A 24,029-nucleotide genomic window follows, 5' to 3' on the forward strand; every position below is an offset into this window, starting at 1 on the left:
ACATATACACATATACACTCACCTAAAGGATTATTAGGAACACCATACTAATACTGTGTTTTACCCCCTTTCGCCTTCAGAACTGCCTTAATTCTACGTGGCATTGATCCAACAAGGTACTGAAAGCATTCTTTAGAAATGTTGGCCCATATTGATAGGATAGCATCTTGCAGTTGATGGAGATTTGTGGGATGCACATCCAGGGCACGAAGCTCCCGTTCCACTACATCCCAAAGATGCTCTATTGGGTTGAGATCTGGTGACTGTGGGGGCCATTTCAGTACAGTGAACTCATTGTCATGTTCAAGAAACCAATTTGAAATGATTCAAGCTTTGTGAGATGGTGCATTATCCTGCTGGAAGTAGCCATCAGAGGATGGGTACATGGTGGTCATAATGGGATGGACATGGTCAGAAACAATGCTCAGGTAGGTCGTGGCATTTAAACGATGCCCAATTGGCACTAAGGGGCCTAAAGTGTGCCAAGAAAACATCCCCCACACCATTACACCACCACCACCAGCCTGCACAGTGGTAACAAGGCATGATGGATCCATGTTCTCATTCTGTTTATGCCAAATTCTGACTCTACCATCTGAATGTCTCAACAGAAATTGAGACTCATCAGACCAGGCAACATTCTTCCAGTCTTCAACTGTCCAATTTTGGTGAGCTTGTGCAAATTGCAGCCTCTTTTTCCTATTTTTAGTGGAGATGAGTGGTACCCGGTGGGGTCTTCTGCTGTTGTAGCCCATCCGCCTCAAGATTGTGCGTGTTGTGGCTTCACAAATGCTTTGCTGCATACCTCGGTTGTAACGAGTGGTTATTTCAGTCAAAGTTGCTCTTCTATCAGCTTGAATCAGTCGGCCCATTCTCCTCTGACCTCTAGTATCAACAAGGCATTATCGCCCACAGGACAGCCGCATACTGGATGTTTTTCCCTTTTCACACCATTCTTTGTAAACCCTAGAAATGGTTGTGCGTGAAAATCCCAGTAATTGAGCAGATTGTGAAATACTCAGACCGGCCCGTCTGGTACCAACAACCATGCCACGCTCAGAATTGCTTAAATCACCTTTCTTTCCCATTCTGACATTCAGTTTGGAGTTCAGGAGATTGTCTTGACCAGGACCACACCCCTAAATGCATTGAAGCAACTGCCATGTGATTGGTTGATTAGATAATTGCATGAATGAGAAATTGGTGTTCCTAATAATCCTTAGGTGAGTGTATATACATACATACCTACCTACCTACCTATACACATAAAAAATGCCTTGTTGATGCTAGAGGTCAGAGTAGAATGGGCATTTGTGAACCCACAACACACACAAACTTGAGGCGGATGGGCTACAATAGCAGAAGACCCCACCGGGTACCACTCATCACCACTAAAAATAGGAAGAAGAGGCTATAATTTGCACGAGCTCACCAAAATTGGACAGTTGAAGACTGGAAGAATGTTGCCTGGTCTGATGAGTCTCAATTTCTGTTGAGACATTCAGATGGTAGAGTCAGGATTTGGCATAAACAGAATGAGAACATGGATCCATCATGCCTTGTTACCACTGTGCAGGCTGGTGGTGGTGGTGTAATGGTGTGGGGGATGTTTTCTTGGCACACTTTAGGCTCCTTAGTGCCAATTGGGCATCGTTTAAATGCCACAGCCTACCTGAGCATTGTTTCTGACTATGTCCATCCCTTTATGACCACCATGTACCCATCCTCTGAAGGCTACTTCTAGCAGGATAATGCACCATGTCACAAAGCTTGAATCATTTCAAATTGGTTTCTTGAACATGACAATGAGTTCACTGTACTGAAATGGCCCCCACAGTCACCAGATCTCAACCCAATAGAGCATCTTTGGGATGTGGTGGAACGGGAGCTTCGTGCCCTGGATGTGCATCCAACAAATCTCCATCAACTACAAGATGCTATCCTATCAATATGGGCCTACATTTCTAAAGAATGCTTTCAGCACCTTGTTGAATCAATGCCACGTAGAATTAAGGCAGTTCTGAAGGCGAAAGGGGGTCAAACACAGTATTAGTAGCACGCACGCGCACACACACACACACTCACACACACACACATATACATACAGACACACACACACACACACACACATACATACATACACACACACATTATATATTCATATACACATACATATACACACATTATATATACATATACACATACATATATTTTCACACTGTAAAGCGATCTGAAAATAAACTGAAAATATAAACAAATCATTATGACCAATGAGAGTAGAGCTAGTGTGTTTGCGTTTCACACATACATACTGTTTGCAATACCTTGGCAGCAATTTTTAATCTTGTCCCAGGAACGAGGACCACGTTATTCTTCCCCATGTTGCCCCAGAAGCCTAGATTAGTGCTTTCATTATTCTGTTTAAGATTATTCAAAATAAATCTGACTATATTGTAAAACAGAGAAACCTATTGGAATCGTTTTCTTCTAATTTGCCAAGAGAAAAGTACCCTGCCTGAAATAGTATGCAGATTTTAATCTCAAACAGAAATTATTCTGTTAAAAAAGAAATAGGATTAAAAAAAATTACAAGGGCCATTTCACAGTATGCCAACATATTTTTACACATTTTCTTTACTGTTCTGTCCCATTCCTTAATTTAAATTCTGCATTAAAAGCTGGGACTGCAAGACAGTAATGTGACTTTTTTTACCTGGTGAAATTTTTAACAGTGCAGTAATATCACATCTAGTCATGTTTTCTTTTAAACACATGCAAACTTACTTATAAGTAACAAAATGTAGCCAGGGATATGATGAAGTGTTTAAAAAGTTTTGGCTGGGCGGAGGACAGATTAGACCAATTAAAGTGCTTGTGTTTGAGGCGTGCAGATTCAATCACATAACGCTGGGGGACTTACGTGTGTGAGTAAGTGTGTGTGTGTGTGTGTGTGTGTGTGTGTCTTTGCATTTGTATGTGAAGGGGTAAAACCCTGGCCCAACTCCAATTACTATGCTTGAAACTTCTAACTTACTGTAGCATTTCCATAACCCTCCCATAGGCCCAATGAAGAGTGCAAAGCCATATTTCTGGCAGAACAAAAAGAACCAGCACAAGGGAGTCTCCCTGTTGAAACCTGAGGGGGCAAAGCTGTAAATTTCAGCTACATTTACAACGTTCCCAACTTCTGAGGAAACCAAACACACAGCCGATGGCCTGGATGCTTATTAGCCCCAGATCTTTTGTAATAGGTGAGTGGCTTGAAGCAGGCAGGCTAGCCACAAGAGGGATGACAGGTCTAAAGCAGTAAAGCTCATTTTAAACCTTATTCAAGTAAAGAGGGAACTTACTACAGAACCTGAAACAAGAACCAGACAAGGTACTGTTCGTCTGCATGACCAATGCCCTGGCTGCTAACCATGAACCTCCTTCAGTGTTTATATTAAGTATGTGTTGATTTGTATTATTCAGTGTACTCCACAAAACTCTTTCCATTCCAGCCGTGACACACTGACACATGTACAGACATGAAATAAGCACACAACGTATTCCTAGGAGACTTTCTTTGAAACCGTATTATTATTTATTTTTTATTGTTTAATAAAGACTATTTAGAGGGTTATTGCTTGTTGTGTAAAGCCAAGGACTGTTTACCTGTTTAAATGTTAGGGCCAATATAAACCCCCACTATCTGCACGTTTTGCCAGCCCTTTAAAGTAAACAGTCCTCTTTATTGTTAACGACGCCAATGCTTTCATAGCTCTTTAAATAGTTTCAGTCAGCAAAGTCATTAGTAGGCTCATCACCAGCACTTCAGTAAAACATCGAACTAATGGATAATCATTTCACATAATAACCACCTACCCTTAATCTCTTTTACAGATACAGCCCAATTGCTGACAGCATCTGGGGGACCAATGGCATTAAGACTCTTGTCTACCAACCACCTTTGTTCGCAAATAGAAAGGACAGGAGTCTCCCAAAACACAGGCATTTGCTTAAAGACTCATGCTCATTTCCAAATATATTGTGAAATTGTGACTTTTGTTTGGGACATCAGCGTGCACAAAAAACATATAGAGGCAAGTCAAAGTTCAATAGCCATTTGGATACTTTAAATATTAAATCTTAATATATTAAAATCTTAATATTAAATTGGCATTTAAATGCCTCATTCAAGGTCACAATGGAAGATTTTCACCTAATCAACTCAAGATTTAAAGCCAGCAATTTTCCATTCACTGGTTTAATGCTGTTGATCAGCAGGCATTTGGCGCCAGGGCAACCTTGTTTTCTTATTCAAATAAACACTGTTGTACAAGGACACATTGATTCCTCTTCCTGATCCAACCTGAATCTGTCAGTAATCAGTCCTGCACTGACATCAATACAATAAGTTAAATCACATGAGATAGACTGCATCAAACATCTTAGGTAGATGTAAATCCACATAAGAAATTACACGTCTTCGTCTTAAATTAATTCCCACTATTTTGAAGAAGTGGTACTGAGTGTGTTGTTGCAAGGAGTCTCAAAACTGTTATTTGAGGGAATATGCCATCACATTTGCTTGTGCCTAGCAGAGTTTTGTTCGTACCAAATAGGACCTAGTCCTCAAGGCCCTTTAACCTACTAACCCAGCATCTCCCACATCACCTTCTCCTAACGTTTCTTTCATCAATTTGGACAAAGTACATTCCACTGTCATAGGATTCACTACAACTGAAGTATGATCAAATATTTTACTCAGTAAGGTCGCTCCCTTCACTCCCATTGCATTCTGTGGTCACTCCCACTACAGCAAATTTGGAATCCTGCTATCCCAGGTTTTAACGCCCCCGTAGCCTAGGGACAAGTTTACTATGCTATTAATATGAATTGGGCAGCGGGGCCCAGCTACACCTGAATAAATACGCTGTTGTTCATAAACTTGTTCAGGACTTAATACCCGCTAACATGGCTTTCAAAGCCAGAGCTAGCTGCAGCCCAGACAAGGCATGCGTTGAGTTGAGAGAGTCGGGTTTGTCACGCTAAACTCTGGGGAGGGTTACAGTTGTGCAGCGGATTATGCCTGGCACTGGTTGTCTCAGGCCTCAGGGCGTTGTTGGAGTCAACTAAGAGGTTGCCTGCACCCTAAATGGCACCCTATTCCCCATGCAATGCACTCTTTTTTGATCAGGGTCTTTAGTCAAAAGTAGTGCACTATTAAGGGCATTTGGGACCCAGCCCTTGGCTCAGGTGGAATGAGGTCACCGGTGACGGTCACATGGGAGGTGAGGAAAGGATGGGAGCAGCCGCTCATTGTTTGGCTGCTGTGTGCTCTGCTGTGAGGAGGGAAGAAAGGTGCCGTTCTGCTACTGGAGGGGGGTTGGGGTGGCAGAATAGAGTTGTCTGCTACTGGGGGGTTAGAATGCCTGTCAGACCACTGGTCACCGAGAGAAGGAGACAGAGTGAGAGATCCATTTACGGACCCATTCTAGACAATAGTGAGATAGTCTGTAAATTACGAGGCCATTCTCCATTGTTGTTTCCGGATAGGAGTCTCTTTTTGGGTCCATCAGTGATTGAGCGGTTTCACTCCAGAGGACTGTAATGAATCGAGCAGACGCCCTTTCACATTCTGCATACTTACTCCTCTCAGCTCAGGTTAGCCACACCAACACGTGATAGTGTAACAATACAATACAGCACAGACCAACCAACACACAAACAGACCCCCCTCCCACACACACACACACACACACACACATTTGTTGAATCAAGGTGTGACAAAATAAACAAATTACCCGAATGGAAAAAGAAAAGAAAAACACTAAGTAAGATTTAATGGTGGAAGGAGATTGAGACAGACAGTTTGCACAGTGTGCTGTTAGTGGGTCTGGGCTGAAGTGCATTATTATAGGAGCTAGATGTTTCCTACGTGAGTTGTGGATGAGGGCTGTTTTATTGTCTCTTCCAGAGGACGTCGAATCTGTTGCTGCCTCGTCGCAATACTCGGGCTTACAAAAAGACTGTCAAAACAGACAGGTTATAAAGACAAACTGGGAAGATGAACGGAGGATCTCCTTAAAAATGCACAAAAAGATGTAAAGCAAAGCAAAAGCTACAAGCAGCCACTTGATCATGCGCAGCTTTTAAGTGCAGCTTATAATGCAGAGAGAGGGGAGTTGGAGACTGACGGGGGAACAATTTTATTTTGATCAAGTCTCATGATGCATGCAGGACGTGTGTGAAGCTGAAACACCCCTAGGTCAACGGCAACAGATTCCATAAGAAGACCATGTAAATACAGATTAATGTCTGAACTCCCCCATACAAAAGGTCTAATGCAGCCATTCCCGCTTGTTGCTTTATCCGTTTTCAGGAAGAGGTCGGATATCGTCCCTCAAAGCCCAATTGTGCTCTTGTAAGGTGATGTTACTTGACGGAAGCAATTAAGAGAGAAAGAGAGAGACAAAACTACAAGAACTACATCAGTGTGAGTTTAGGCGGTGTTCTGTGAATCTAATTCAACTGTTTAGTTCAATCTCAGCAGTCTATAGCAGATAAAGACTTGGAGGAACTGGAGCATGAACCATATGGAAAGTGCGAAGCACAACAGCTAACAGGGCTGAAACAGAATCTGAGGCACACCTCTTTATAGGTCAGTCAACCTTGGGAAAATCAAGCCTCTTTTCATTGACGGCTGCATTTTGAAAGAAAATCACACTACCATTCCCAGATGCTACCACACAATGAAGGGCGGGAGGGGAGAATGATGTACATGCAAGACCGGATTTGCTCTTTTGACCTGTTGTGTTTTGGTTCCTTTACGTTTACAGTGCCCCAACAACAAAGTAACTCTAATCATCAAAAGCTTTTTGGCCTTTTTCATTCTAAAGGCTCGCCCATCCCTGGGAAAAGCTACTCACAAACAGGACTGCAACTCAATCCACCCCAGACTACATGATTACAATGTCGTCACCAAAGATCTGTACACAGACACAAGGATTAAAGTCACATCCCTCAAAGGTAAAATGGTTGTAGGCTACATGGGTGTTTTTTCCTGCTTGGGAAAAAGGCAACATCTTTAACAGTGAGCGAATTACAGGGGTTTTTCCATAAAGCAACTGATATCCAGATGCATTGAGAGGTTCCACTGAATATGAGTAATGATCATGGATAATGTACACAACATGTTTTCTGTACACATTCATGTTCCTAATGTTTCTGTGTGTAGGGCTTGCTATTGTTTTGGTTTCATATTTTACCAAAGCTAATGTGAAACACGAGCAGCACTGGGTTCATGATCGACATAATGAATAGTGGTTTTGGTTCAACTTTTTATGACATAGGGTGAACAGATGGCAGAAAAGACGGCATCCAAAATACCATAGCCGGTCTAGAAACAACACTCACGTCACAAGAGAAAAAAGCAGACCTGGAAGGCACTGTTTGGTGGCGAAATGGTGAGATCTCCTACGAACCGTCTGATAGGATTGGTGAAATTTTAGTAGCATTCCTCACAAGGGGTAGCCAACTTTTTGGCTACATCAGGAATTTCAAATGAAATGGAGGGCCGCTATTCAAAAGATGTAAATATGAAAAGCTTTTCTTTTCAAGCTTTTTCTCTCTGGTACAACAATTTTATGATGTTTTTGTGGACATTTCTTAGTATTTCTGCCAACCCACAGCCCGCAACTAAGTGATTTAAAACACACAGACAAGGACAACATCCTGGAAATGTATTTCCAAATAATGTGTTAGATTATTAAGGCAGTAATGGCTAAAAAGTGCTTGAGTTATTAAAATTGTTACTGGGTGCTTTGAATCAATCAATCAATCAATCAAATGTATTTATAAAGCCGTTTTTACAACAGCAGTTGTCACAAAGTGCTGTCTTATACCTGTGAGAATTGTTTGAAAGTCTGCGGTAGAACACTTCAAAATTGCAAACATCTTTAGAATTTCTACACATTTGCTCATTCGTGAGAGCAATAGCGTTTTCGTTCTGTCACATGCCAGTATTCTGTATTCACCTTTTAACTGATTAAAACAGATGGAGTGACATGGTTTTGACCTGTATGGATTTCTGAGCTCCAGCCTCTTCTACACGTGTCTGTCTTTGACCAACCCACAAGAGAGCTCTGCAGTCGAGCTGTAGAAATTCATAATTTAACAGGAGGCAATCAATACTGGAAAAAATAGAGACGCAAAGGCATAGGGGAGGGTGAGATTTTCAGGGGGAAAAGAGTGAGAAAGAGACGAGGGACGATAATGCTTCTTCCCATTCGTCTATCAAGAGTCATATACAGTGGGGTAAAAAAGTATTTAGTCAGCCACCAATTGTGCAAGTTCTCCCACTTAAAAAGCCCTGTCATTTTCATCATAGGTACACTTCAACTATGAGAGACAAAATTAGAAAATAAATCCAGAAAAATCACATTGGCAGGCCAATAATCTATGTTTGGAATATAAATGGAATTCATGTTTTTACTATTTTATCATCTTGGCACTTTATGGTTAACCTAATGAATGTGGATTAAATAACAATAAATGGTTGCATGTTTGCCACTTCAAGAAATTTTTATGATGAACATGGGGATGAACTTGTAAAAATCTCCTCCACTACTGAAGATTATTTGCAAACATTATCCCCCAAATCCTGTTCCGACCACTGGCCCCTTTCTCTCCCCACTTTCTCCCTCTCTCTTTCTCATCAAGAAAGTATCTTCAGTGTTCTGCAGAAACATTCCTATTAATTCTCGACAACAAGCAGCAGCAGAGTAATATGGACCCAAACCAGTCGAGTACATCCGGAAGAAACACATGAGTGTCTATGGTTACTGTAATGAACTGTAATCATTTGTGTCGTTACTTCAACTGGCAGATGGGACACAATCCAAAATAAGGAATGTCACACTGCACGCACAGTTCAGACCAACATGAAACACAATAAGCATATTTTTAAAAAGGGCAATTTTTCATCTGTAATTGCTCTCTAAAAGGCTGCTTTCTCTTTGTGCTCATTGTCGGAGTATAAAACTATGCACATTGTTTTTAATGTATTTTTTAATGATTGATGTAACATTTCCAGTCTAAGCAACTGCTTGAAACTACTTTCAACTTACCAAGGTTTTTGACTACGACATTCAGTAATTGCAGCACATTTTAAATAGTCCCCCCACTTTAGGGTAGCAAAGCTGTTTGGACAATTGGCGTCAATGCTGTATTCTAAAGACAGGTGTGTTTGTTTGCAGCATGAATCTGGTTTGTATAATCTGGTATGTATAATCTGGTTTCAAGGGTTTTCTTTTGAATTTGTATTTTGTTGCTGGTGTCAGACAACAGAAGGGCCAAAGAATTGTAACGCAAATCAAGCTGGCCACCATGAGGCAGATAAATCATATAACATTTATCAGAGACATAGCCAAAACATTAAGTGTGCCTAAATCAACTGTGTTGGTCATTAAGAAGAAAGCCCTAGTTAGCTCAGCAACGGCAAATGATCCAGTAGATCAAGGAAGACTTCTTCAGTCGTTGATCAAAGAATGCTTACCATAATGTAGACAAGTCAATACATACCCAGTCTGATGGATCAGAAACACTATCCAGGAGGTATCCATTGACGCGTAAGCCACTAACAACGGCAAAATAATGCAACCGATCTACAGAGGCTGGACTGCAGAAATTGTTAACCTCAAAAAATGGACGGCCTAAAAAAGCACATGAGAGCCTGCAAAGTTCTAGGAAAAGGTATCCTGGACAGAAAAGACAAAGATGTCCTTACACAGCTCTTTGACCTTACACAGCTCTCTGAGAGCTGTCCTTACACAGCTCTCTGTGTAAAAACGAACAGGTCTGTGAGAGCCAGAATTCTTACTGGTTGGTAGGTGATCAAATACTCATATCATGCAATAAAATGCAAATTAATTACTTAAAAATAATACAGTGTGATTTTCAGGATTTTTGTTTTAGATTCCGTCACTCACAGTTGAAGTGTACCTATGATAAAAATTACAGAATTCTACATGCTTTGTAAGTGGGAAAACCTGCAAAATCGGCAGTATATCAAATACTTGTTCTCCCCACTGTACATACACACACACATACATATATATACACAGGTTACCACTGGAGTCCTCTTCCACTCCTCCATGACAACATAATGAAGCTGGTGGATGTTAGAGACCTTGCGCTACTCCACCTTCAATTTGAGGATGCCCCACAGATGCTCAATAGGGTTTAGGTCTGGAGACATACTTGGCCAGTCCATCACTTTCAGCTTCTTTAGCAAGGCAGTGGTCGTCTTGGAGGTGTCTTTGGGGTCGTTATCATGTTGGAATACAGCCCTGCGGCCCAGTCTCCGAAGGGAGGGGATCATGCTCTGCTTCAGTATGTCACAGTACATGTTGGCTTTCATGGTTCCCTCAATGAACTGTAGCTCCCCAGTGCCGGCAGCACTCATGCAGGCCCAGACCATGACACTTCCACCACCATGCTTGACTGTAGGCAAGACACACTTGTCTTTGTACTCCTCACCTGGTTGCCACCACACATGCTTGACATCATCTGAACCAAATAAGTGTATCTTGGTCTCATCAGACCACAGGACATGGTTCCAGTAATCCATGTCCTTAGTCTGCTTGTCTTCAGCAAACTGTTTGCAGGCTTTCTTGTGCATTATCTTTATAAGAGGCTTACTTCTGGGATGACAGCCATGCAGACCAATTTGATGCAGTGTGCGATGAATGGTCTGAGCACTGACAGGCTGACCCCCCTTCAACCCCTTCAACCTCTGCAGAAATGCTGGCAGCACTCATACGTCTATTTCCCAGAGACAACGTCTGGATATGACGCTGAGCACGTGCACTCAACTTCTTTGGTCGACCATGGCGAGGCCTGTTCTGAGTGGAACCTGTCTGTTAAACCGCTGTATGGTCTTGGCCACCATGCTGCAGCTCAGTTTCAGGGCTTCTTATAGTCTAGGCCTTTATGTAGAGCAACAATAATTTTTTCAGATCCTCAGAGAGTTCTTTGCCATGACTTGCCATGTTGAACTTCCAGTGACCAATATGAGGGAGTGTGAGAACGATAACACCACATTTAACACACCTGCTCCCCATTCACACCTGAGACCTTGTAAACACTAAGTCACATGACACCGGGGAGGGAAAATATCTAATATATATATACACAAATATGTTTGCATATTATTAGCTGTACTTTTATTGAAGTATGGCAGGATAAGTGTTAGTAAACGTGGAAAGGCTGATTTGTAAAATGGCAAAGTTGGTCTTTCAATCAGGCTTCGCTAAAAGACATAGGAGCTTGTATTGGTTGTTCCCAATGATAATAAGCAACAGCCAAACATGTTGCAGACTTCCAATTATGTTATTCAAATTTTTTTTTCATACATACAGTGGTTTTATATACAGTTGTGCTCGTAAGTTTGTATACTATGGAAGAAATTGTGATATTTTGGCACTGATTTTGAGAATGACTGATCATGCAAAAATCATGTATTTGATTTAAGGATAGTGATCATATGAAGCTATTTATCATCACATAGTTGTTTAGGTACCTTTGAACTTGTGGCCTTGTTACAGACACACAAGGTGACACACATAGGTGAAAATGGCAATTAAAGGTGAATTTCCCACACCTGTGTTTTTTTATTTCCAATTAGTGTCTGTGTATAAATATTCAATGAGTTTGTTAACTCTCACGTGGATGCACTGAGCAGGCAAGATACTGAGCCATGGGGAGCAGAAAAGAACTGTCAAAAGACCTGCATAACAAGGTAATGGAACTTTATAAAGATGGAAAATAATATACAAAGCCTTGCAAATGCCAGTCAGTACTGTTCAATCACTTATTAATAAGTGGAAATTCAGGGATCTCTTGATACCAAGCCAAGGTCAGGTAGACCAAGAAAGATTTCAGCCAAAACTGCCAGAATTGTTCGGGATACAAAGAAAAACCCACAGGTTACCTCAGGAGAAATACAGGCTGCTCTGGAAAAAGACGGTGTGGTTGTTTCAAGGAGCACAATACGACGATACTTGAACAAAAATTAGCTGCATGGTCGAGTTGCCAGAAAGAAGCCTTTACTGCGCCAATCCCCACTGTGAAGCATGGTGGTGGCTCACTGATGTTTTGGGGGTGTGTGAGCTCTAAAGGCACAGAGAAAATGTATGGCAAGATGAATGCAGCATGTTATCAAAAAATAGTGGCAGATCATTTGCATTCTTCTGCACGAAAGCTGTGAATGGGATGCTTGACAACAACCCTTTCCAGCACAACAATGACCCTAAGCACAAGGCCAAGTTGACCCTCCAGTGGTTACAGCAGAAAAAGGTGAAGGTTCTGGAGTGGCCATGACAGTCTCCTGACCTTAATATCATCGAGCCACTTTGGGAAGATCTCAAACGTGTGGTTCATGCAAGATGACCAAAGACTTTGCATGACCTGGAAGCATTTTGGCAAGACAAACAGGCAGCTATACCACCTGCAAGAATTTGGGGCCTCATAGACAACTATTACAAAAGACTGCATGCTGTCATTGATGTTAAAGGGGGCAATACACAGTATCAAGAACTAAGGGTATGCAGACTTTTGAACAGGGGTCAGTAAAATTGTTCTTTGTTGCAATGTTTTGATGTATCATTGTGCCGTTCTGTTATGACCAACAGTTTTATGTGAATCCCATTAGAAATAAAAGACGTGTTTTGCCTGCTCACTCATGTTTTCTTTACAAATGGGAAATATATTATCAATTCTCCAAGGGTATGCAAACTTTTGGGCACAACTATAAACGTAACAAAACTATTGTCCTTAAAATCCCCTTAAATGGGTGGAATTTAATTTGGGAAACTCTAAGGCACTGACAGCAAAAATTTCATTTATGCAGAGTAAATTTACATTCTGCTAATTTAGCTGATGCTCTCATGCTCTTCTTTTAATTTAATAGAGTCAAGTTAAGGAAACATCAATCCACATTATGTTTTTTAAGACATTTACATAAACATAAAGTACAATATTGAAATATAACTTTCTGCTCACAATGATAATAGACTGCTTCCCTTCCAAATAATTAAGCCATCAGGTATTGTTTGTTACACAAGCGGTTTCCCTTGGCATGGTGAAAGCTAATGGAGCACAATGTTTTAATAGGGGCTGTTGTGTAAATGAAGATGACAGTGGCCCCACTGCTAGAGCTGTAGTCAGCTGTGGCTCTGTCAGGATGAGGTCGGCAACTTGTTATGGACCTCTAAATCTTCACACTGTTCCTACCTGTGCCTCCTCCCCCACAGCCTCACACGAGCCTGCTTAGCGGCGTGCGTCCTAAACAAAGAGTTAGCAGCAGAGCAGGGAGGAGGCCGCTTACGCACAGCAGGCCACATTTTAACTGCTAAATAATCAAACACAGAATGGCATGTCCATGACAGTGGGGGAGGAATAGCGCACCCAGAGTGCCAGGCTTTAGCTACACAAACACAGGGCCCAGGAATGACTGCCACCAACCCAGGGCCAGATGTCGGCAGATCAAGCCCGTAGCGGGGCACAGGGCATTTTCCTCTCAGGTCAACAAGGACATCCTGCGCCCTGGGGCTGGAGACCACAGATCACGGACTAAGACCAAGGGAAAAGAGATGTATAGGGTTGGTTTGGGAGGGGAGCTAAGGAGTGTGTTCTGCCCAGCAACAAATCTAGTAGCAAGGCAGGGGATAAGAGGTTAGGAGGGTTGGAACCAGAGAGGGAGCAGGTGTGGGTGTCCCATCCAGGAATTAGTCCAGTGGCTCAGGCAGGGAATGGCAGGCAGGGCACGTTAATAGTTTCATTCACATTTAGCGCACACGCTACGTGCACGTCTCAACTCATATACCTATATAGCGCACTGCTTTTGACCAGAGCCAGAGGGCCCTCAATGTAATATACTCTTAGAGAATAGGGTGCCATTTGAGATGCAGTTAATGTCTGCAGTAGACATTAACTGCATCTGAAATGGCACTGAGGCATGGGGTCAATGGTCAGTGTTATTTCCTAGATGAATATGACTCACCAGTAATGGGGAATATTGAGATATTTTTTCCTCCCAGTGATATGGCTCTGTCCTGTTAAAACATGGAACTCAAGTGATATGCAGATTCATCCCCAGCCCTTGTGACTGCACAGCTAATCTGGAAACCTCATTTCCAGATTCCTGATGAGTGGAACAGTACCTTTTCCTGCTTAAGTGGGGTTTATGCATGGCTCTCTCAAACGAGTATATGAAAGGTAAGGTAACACCGGCGATTGGGAACAAAATAATGAGGATTTGACTAGACGAGTTGTTCAAGAAGCAAGTCTAATTGAATTCAAAAATATTGACAAACCGATACTCACAAATTGGAGTTCAATTACTTGCAAGCTCCATTCAAACTTTGCCGTCCACTATTTCTCCTCTGTCCAATAAAGCATGAGAAGTACAGTGGCTGTCCGCAACTTATAAACAAATAAACAAACGTATCTATAAATGCCTACGCTAATTCTGGATCAGCACGTGGTTCTGTTCCTGACGTCATTAACGGAGGTGTAACTGGACTCGAGGACAACGATCCGCTTACGGGGACATTTCATAGCGAGCCCTCTGGGGTTGTGTAGAGAATGTGAGCAGGAATGACACACACCCTAAAATTCAAATATAGATCTCAAACCAGATCATTCACTACTCCTGCTCCTCTGTTTCTTCCGCTGCCCTTGGACCACACGCAGAAAAGTTATGTTAAAGAGTTATTTCAGACAAATCTACAGCAACCTGTTTAGGTAATGGGTGAATGTATTCACATTTTCTTCTTTTGGATCTATACTCTAGGAGATATAACTCGAAATCAAATGCCTACGATGAAATAAAAATGTAGATTCCAAGCTGTTATTTGAGGGGATTTGTGTACATATTTACATCACCATAGAAACGAACACTTTTTACACTCACTGGCCACTTTTAGATACACTTGATTCTGAATGCAAATAGCCAAACAGTGAACCGTGTGTCTGCAACTCAATACATATAGCATGCAGACATGGTCAAGAGGTCGACGACCTTACCAACCCCTTTTGAAATGAAGGTTGACAAGATTCGCAACTACCTTATTCCTTGACCTCTTTCTCCACCCCTCTCTTCAAATGAAGTCCTGTGTCTAGTGATGTCTGGGCATCCAGTAACCTGTCCTCTTGACCCCATCCCTTCCTTCCACCTCTAGACCATCTCTGTTGACCTGTTACCTTACCTTACTTTCCTCATCAACTCCTTCCTATCCGCTGGCTGTGTTCCCTCTGACTAAGTCAGCATGTGACGCCACCCTCCTCAAGAAAACTCTTTCTGCTGCCATTGACACAGTGAACCACCAAATCCTCCTCTCCACACTCTCAGAGCTGGGGGGGGGGGTCCGCAGGTTCTGCCCACTCTTGGTTTGCATCCTACCTGGCAGGACGAATGGAGTGGGTCTGTGTCTGCGCCACATGCTCTCACTACTGGGGTACTCCAGGGATCAGTCCTTGCCCCACTCCTCTTTTCCCTCTACACAAAGTCACTTGGAAGTCATATCCACATATCCATGGCCAGCCCTATAATTGCTACGACAATGACACTCAAGGCATCTTCTCATTTCCCCCTTCCGATTCCCAGGTTGCAACACTCTCCATGCCTGGCATCTCAGCTTGGATGTCAGCCCACCACCTCAAGCTTAACCTTGATAAGACGGAGCTGCTCTTCCTCCTGGGGAAGGCGTGCCCACTCCAAGATCTGTCCATCACAGTTGACAACTCCACTGTGTTCCCCTAACAGAGCGAAAATAACCTTGGCGTGACACTTGACAAGAACCTGTCATTCTATGCAAACATCAAAGCAGTGACTCGCTCTTGTTGATTCATTTTGTACAACATCCGTAAAATACAACCCTACCTTACACAGGAAGCGGCCCAGGTTCTGATCCAGTCACTTGTCATCTCCTGTCTGGTCTATTGTAATGCAATGTGGGCTGGGCTCCCAGCTTGGGGCATCAAGCCCCTTTAAGTTATCCAGAACACTGCAGCCCGTCTTGTGTTCCACCTTCCCAAATTCACCCATCTCACCCCTCTGATCCGCAAGCTCCATTGTCTTCCGGTAGAAGATCGGATCCACAACACCACAAAGCACTCTGACATTTTGCTTGGTTAGACAGTTCTGTTTCATCACATCATTTTTGCTGAAATAAGCAAGATGTCAATGGCTAGTCTCTATTCTAGGCTTTGTGCAAAACAAAGCCCATATGTATTAGCCATAATCTATAAAAAGGTGGATTTATCTTGCCTCAAATTTGTAACCATTAGTAACCAAATTTAAATCTTTATCTGAAAAATAATCAAACATACTCACACCCAAATAACATTGTCGCCAAGGTGACTGCTGGCTAGCTATAGGGATTTCAGCCATATCAGCCATGGTGTAATATTGACTCGTTGGCAACATAATGCTTCGAATCCATTGAAAACATGGCCAGCTTATTTCATTTTCTGATGAACTGATACATTTGGACCTGGTTAAAATCCAACCTACACAAACCTACACTCACCTAAAGGATTATTAGGAATACCTGTTAAATTTCTCATAAATGCAATTACCTAATCAACCAATCACATGGCAGTTGCTTCAATGCATTTAGGGGTGTGGTCCTGGTCAAGACAATCTCCTGAACTCCAAACTGAATGTCAGAATGGGAAAGAAAGGTGATTTAAGCAATTTTGAGCGTGGCATGGTTGTTGGTGCCAGGCGGGCCGGTCTTAGTATTTCACAATCTGGGATTTTCACGCACAACCATTTCTAGGTGTTTACAAAGAATGGTGTGAAAAGGGAAAAACATCCAGTATGTGGATGTCCTGTTGACAAAAATGCCTTGTTGATGCTAGAGGTCAGAGGAGAATGGGCCGACTGATTCAAGCTGATAGAAGAGCATCTTTGACTGAAATAACCACTCGTTACAACCGAGGTATGCAGCAAAACATTTGTGAAGCCACAACACGCACAACCTTGAGGCAGATGGGCTACAACAGCAGAAGACCCCACCGGGTACCACTCATCTCCACTACAAATAGGAAAAGAGGCTACAATTTGCACGAGCTCACCAAAATTGGACAGTTGAAGACTGGAAGAATGTTGCCTGGTCTGATGAGTCTCAATTTCTGTTGAGACATTCAGATGGTAGAGTCAGAATTTGGCGTAAACAGAATGAGAACATGGATCCATCGTGCCTTGTTACCACTGTGCAGGCTGCTGGTGGTGGTGTAATGGTGTGGGGGATGTTTTCTTGGCACACTTTAGGCCCCTTAGTGCCAATTGGGCATTGTTTAAATGCCACAGCCTACCTGAGCATTGTTTCTGACCATGTCCATGTCCATCACCAGATCTCAACCCAATAGAGCATCTTTGGGATGTGGTGGAACGGGAGTTTCGTGCCCTGGATGTGCATCCCACAAATCTGCATCAACTGCAAGATGCTATTCTATCAATATGGGCCAACATTTCTAAAGAATGCTTTCAGCACCTTGTTGAATCAATGCCACGTAGAATTAAGGCAGTTCTGAAGGCAAAAGGGGGTCAAACACAGTATTAGTATGGTGTTCCTAATAATCCTTTAGGTGAGTGTAGATACAGTAATTGACATTAGTGATGTATTTATGTTTAGTGTATTTACATTGAGATTTCATTTACTCATGAATGTTGACTTTCTGGCAGTAAATTACAAAGGTAGAATTACATATACATGCTGTTTCTGAAGAATCGAATTGTTAAATTGTCATACAACCACCATCTCACAAGGATGGGATGAAAATGTTTATTCATACTGAATATATGGCAGGGATGTCCGGAGAGGAGACAGAGCTGTATAATGTATCTTTTGACTCAAAGATAAATCACAAATTGTACCTCTCTATTGTGATTAACTTTTCCATGTTTACCCAGGGAATGTTTTGTATTAATTCAAGTGAACTAAGAGCATAAACACACTCAATCTGCATGTTCACAGTTCTTAAATCTATCTCAGGTGTGGTTTAATGGAACTACCACAGAACTGGAATGTTTTAAAATGACTGTAAAAAAAATTATAATAATAATCAAGCAGGGAAGAAAATACAGATATATATCAGCGCTACCAAAATTAGCAAAAAGTACTTTTCAGTATTGTTTCAGCTTGTAAAGCATCTTGGCTAACATCAGTTCATGAATTTGCATGCATTGTTAAATTATGTTAACTACTGGCTGTGGCAGATTATTGGGGATCCTGTCACTATGGCCTTAAGATGGTATGGAAATGTCCCCCCAGAAAATTATTTGCCAGAAAATTCCCAAAAAGATGGTCTTTCCCAATTTCAGTAACTATTATCACTAAAAGCATACACATTTTACCAGCTACATCACCATATGAGTGGTGATTAATGGAGGGCTCATTCTTCAGTGCTCTAGACCTCAACACTGTTAGTGGAATAGTGTGTCTGGAAAATTACACATTACTTCAGCTCTTTGGGAACAGTAAGAGGAATAGCGGACAACGTCCGGAATGTTCCTGTTAAAACAAACAATCCCACACTTGCAATTTAACTGATCATAAGTGAAGAGTAGTAAATCAGGTTTATGTATGCACATATCTGGAGATACCCAGGGATCAAATTCATCCTGTAGCTTTTAACATGATACTAAAAAAAGAAACCATCTATAGGTTTCTCAGACTAGCAGCAAAAATAACTCACATGATGCTTAAAGTTATATGAGGGCATTTCTTACTAAATTTGGATTGCAGCATTTTCTTTTCTTTCTTCATCCAATTTTTAAAACATTTCCTCCCAATCTTGTTATCATCTCCAATTCACGCTCATTGCCTTGCCTCATTTGAAAAACTATGAAGCATGTTTAGGAAAGCTACCAACCTACCCCAAAGATTTCCATTGGTAACTGGATTATAACCGCAATTAGGCATCTTTGGGTTTTGAGAGATATTGACTATCAGTAGTTGTTGACCAATCAGGAGTTGAGATAGTTGATCCATGTCAAATTGAAAAAAACATTTAAAAAAATCAATAAACCTTTAAATTAAACACAACAGAATTAATTGATTGCACAAGTATTCACCCCCTGTAGTACATTTTTGAAAGAGACACAATTGGCAGCAATTACAGACATTAATTTATTTGGATAAGTCTCCACCAGCTTGGCATGTCAGGGCACAGCACTTTTTGTACATTCTTCTTAAGAAAATTGCTCAAGCTCCGTCAAGTTGGATGGGGACCTTATAGTGAACAGCACATTTCCACATTCTCAACTGGATTGAGGTTTGCGCTTTGACTGGGCCACACCAAGACATTGACCTTTTTGTATTTAAGCCACTCCAATGTGGCTTTGGTTGTGCTTGAAGTCATTGTCCTGCTGGAAGATTAAATCTTCTCCAAGTTCCAGGTCACATGCAGACTTTCCTTCAGGATTTCTCTGTTCTTCCCAGCACCTATTTTACACTCTCTTCACAAGGTTTCCAGGCCTTGCTGCAGAGAAACATCCCCATAGCATGATGCTGCCACCACCATGCTTCATGGTAGGGATGGTGTTCTCAGTATGATGTGCGGGGTTAGGCTTGTGCCAAACACTGCCCTTAGTGGTAAGACCAAATTCTATTGTCTCATTAGAGCATATAACTTTCTTCAACTTGCCAGTCTCCCAAATGCCTTCAGGCAAACTCCAGCAGGGATTCCATTAGATAAAAAAAACTTTCTATTTACCACTTTTATGAAGCACCCAGGTAATTGTTGCGAAATGCACAGTGTTTCCAAGCACATCTGTGGTAGACTGGAACTCCTTAGGCTTTGCCATGGGCCTCCTGGTGGCATCCCTCACTAGTGCCCTTTGCGCCTGTTTGCTCAGTTTTTGAGGCCTGTTTTAGACAGATTCACAGTTGTTTCTTAATAACTGACTTTCTGGTGCTCTAGGGAATATGCTCCAGACTGTGATTTCTTTTTTTTTCTTATTATTAGAGTACTTTTTATTTAGATTGTCTTTTGTAACATTTAAATAAGGACTTGCTGCTGCTTATATTGGCCAGGCTGCACTTGTAAAATAGATTTTTAATCTCAATAAGCCTTTCCTTGTTAAATTAAGGTTTAACCAAAAACAATTATATTCAACACCTTGGAAATGTTCTTATATCCTACCCTTGCTTGGTGCTTTTGAAGAACCTTATCCCACATTTGCTTTGAATGTAGTTGAATGTTTTGATTTCATGTTCTAAAACATTAAAACATTTTGCAAAAAACGGGAGTGAATACTTTTGACAGCCACTCTATGTGCTGTAGTATGGACAAAGTAGTATAACATTAGACAGAAGATATTTAAAACCTAATATTCTGGTGACCTAAGCCAGAGCTAAATCATGGGTTTGAATCAAGCCTACAGCTTTTTCTGCCAAAAATTATTCTCTCCACAGTCCTTATAAATAAAGGATAATCCCTGAAAAATACTTGTTTTGTAAGGATGTATGGCATATTACCCAAACTGGGGGAGAAAACAATGGCCTTTGATCTCTTTAAGTGGTTAATAATTCACATCTTTAATACAGTAAACTAGAGTTGTCTGTGTATGTATGTTTGATAAGACCACAGATTATTTTATCAACCAATCACACTGAGCCGTGTTGATAAATCTGTGGCCGAAAAGGGCTATTTGTGAGAATTCCATGACTAATCCCTCTAATTAAGACAACCGTTCTTTTACAGCACACGGAGGGGACAACATTATTGTCTGTGGTGGTATCTAGATTAAAATCACTGTTGAAGCCACACTGTTGAAACACAAGCAATGTTATAACCTCTTTAAAGTGTCATTCATAAGTACGTCACTGGCAGGTTTCTGTGGTTCAAGTTCTTGGTTCTAATAAAAATTTCTTCATACAGGGCATTGTGGAAAGCATCCTTCTGGCATTGTTATTAACTGAGGGGTGAACTGGAGTGGATAGTAGAGTCTTGATTTGGCTGCACGTCTGGGGAGTAAACCTGAGTAGTGATGGAACGGTCTCTGGTTACAGCGCTTTGCCCTCACCCACATATCAGGGTGATCATCAACCTATCAGGCCTCCTGTCATCGGGGGAATTTGCAGTGAGTTTGTTATCAGATTCTGGGGGCATGTGGAAAAAGTATTCCCTGCTGTCATATGCTACAGCATGTTTGACATGTTGGTTGTTGGGTTGTTTTACAGTAAGCACGAGGCAACATAAACACCTCATGCCTTGCTGCAACTTTCTCTGCTCACTAAGGCTGCTATAGTTCAACGCCCTTCTTTTTCACTTGCATGCAAAAGACATATTGAGTCCAACTTTGAATGTGAATATGAATTAGTCCACTTTAAAATATTGTAAAATGATTTTACTGTTTAATGAATGCAATTAGTGTCTCTTAATGATGCTTTACCAATGATTTAAATGAATTATAGTTCCATTTAGATTACTTACATTTTTGTTCAGTGTTGACTGTCCATTGTTAACAATGTATTAGTTACCACATTTCTCAGTGTCACTGAGATCCAGCTTAATTACTGTGTCTGAGCACCACTCCAAAGCATTTTGTTGTGTCAAGTTTGGTGATACATGGACATCCTGGAAACCAAAAGCTATGCAACAAGATCCCCAAGGAAAATCAAGCAAAACTGATAACTACAAGTTCAACAAGTCGCCCACAATATCTATTTGTGATACGTAATGTAAGTGTATAGTGATGAAAAATAAGTTTATAGTGATGCATTGTTCATGGTTCATAATACCAGTGAAACCCACCCAAAACATTTTAACTGGGAAAGGAGCCTGCTCTAGAATAGTTTTATCCTGAATTTCTTTTCACAGTGCTTGCAGAACCATGTCTTAAACCAGAAACCTTATAGTTGAAACACACAAGGCCCAGAGAAAATACTGGTATTTCAAATAAACCAGGCACAATATTTTCCTTTCAAAGGGAACTTCATGATTTCTGCAGTGCCCATCACCTTAGTTCCACGATCTGCTCCCCTATCTGTGCATTTATAAACACACTGCATATAAACAGAGAACACATATATGAGTTGTTCAATAATACAGTTACAATTAAAACAGTCAATTAGAATAGTCCTAGAATATTAGATCTCAGTGCAGCATTTGACACTGTAGATCATAGAACACTGTAGATCATTATAGATAGGCTGGAAAATTGGATAGGACTCTCCGGGACAGCCCTTGATTGGTTCAGATCTTATCTAGATTGCCGGAGTTGCTTTGTCACCATTGGTAATCATGAATCTGATAGGGTGGCTATGAAATGCGGAGTTCCACAGGGATCAGTTCTCTGAGTGCTTCTGTTCAATATTGGTATGCTACCTCTGGGCCAAAATCTACAGAACAACAACATTAACCGATGATACTCAAATATATATGGCTCTCGAACCGTATGACAACAGCTCAACAGACTCTCTGTGTCACTGTATAGAGCACATAATGAATGTGAATGAACCAAAATAGTCTACAATTAAACCAAGATAAGAGATGACTGTGTTTGGCAACAAAAATAAAAGAACAAGTATTAGTAAAGAGCTGGATTCTCGGGCCCTTAAAACCAGGGATCAAGTGCATAATCTTGGTGTTCTGATCGACTCACACCTCACATTTCAAAGCGGTCACCAAAACAGCATTCTATCATCTAAAGAATACAGCCATAATAAAAGGCTTGGTGTCCCAAAAAGACCAAGAGAAGCTCATCCATGCTTTTATCTCTAGTAGGGTTGACTACTGAAATACCCTCTTAACTGGACCCCCCAAAGACTGTAAAACAGCTGCAGCTCATTCAGAATGCTGCTAGAATGTTAACCTGGACCAAGAGAACAGAGCACATCACTCCGGTTCTTAAATCTTTCCATTGGCTTCCAGTCAGTTACAGAATCGTTTTTAAAGTGGTGCTTTTAGTTTATAAATCTCTGAATGGTTTAGGACCCGAATACATTTCTGATATGTTTGAAGAATATAAACCGAGCAAGGCTCTTAGATCCATGAACACAGGTCAGCTAGTACAGCCCAGAGTCCAAACTAAACGCAGAGAAGCTGCGTTTGGTAGTAATGATGTACACAACCGGAATAAACTACCAGAAGATCTTAGATGTGGCCCAAATGTATCCATTTTTAAATCCATGTTAAAAACACTTCTCTTTTTACGTTTTCATTTGAGTATTTGTACTTATGATATTGTATTTTTTTCTTTTTCTTTGTAAAGCACATTGAATTGCTTCAATGTATAAATTGTGCTATATAAATAAACTTGCTTGCTTGCTTGCCAGAATAGTCCCAATAAGAATAGTCCCAAGGCTACAGTTAGGTGCAGTTAGGTGCAGCACGTATTTATGTACACATACATATAATCAAACAACTTCCAGCATTATTATAGCAACTTGAGTTCACATTATGGATAATAATGATAATAAGTTAACTTAACATTTATTCAACTGGTGGGACAGCAACATTTGACAAGAATCATAATTTCCAATTAGCTGCAGTAGTCTGTCCTTCTAGAGTATTTAAAAGTATTTTAATGTGTGCTTTTAATAAGAGTGTGTCTAATCATATACAGCCTAAACTGGTTGGTTTCAGAATGGGCTTCTGCTCTGAGGAATATGGCAGTCCATCTCCAGGCAGGACTTAAAAATGCAGATTGGACAGTTTTGACCGTACTGAATACAGCAGTCGTAACGAACCGCGTTTGTCTGCTGGGGCCATTTCAAAACAGATTTAAATCGAGCTGCACTAGAATTCATAACTCTGATAACGCTTTGATGTAATAGGTGAACCCTGATAAACAGAACGTCCGCACTAACTAAATAAACATACTTAACTTAATTGTAAACAAGTTCAAACTGTGGATTTGGTGGATTTCAAGGTCAAGTTGACTTTGCCTGTCACCTCCTTAACTCGCTGTGAAACAACTAATACATTCCCTTTAATGGGATGACAGAACAGATTGGCGAGGGCTGTCCAAG

The 24,029-nt window shown here is 41.2% G+C and overlaps 1 long non-coding RNA gene across 1 annotated transcript in view; it reads right to left on the reverse strand.

Moving 5' to 3' along the window:
• Positions 1-24,029, reverse strand: part of LOC117593605 — an 84,720-nt gene that overhangs the window by 35,311 nt on the left and 25,380 nt on the right. The window lies entirely within an intron of this gene.

The sequence above is a fragment of the Esox lucius genome, chromosome 21, assembly GCF_011004845.1.
Source record: "Esox lucius isolate fEsoLuc1 chromosome 21, fEsoLuc1.pri, whole genome shotgun sequence".
NCBI classification, from domain to species: Eukaryota; Metazoa; Chordata; class Actinopteri; order Esociformes; family Esocidae; genus Esox; species Esox lucius.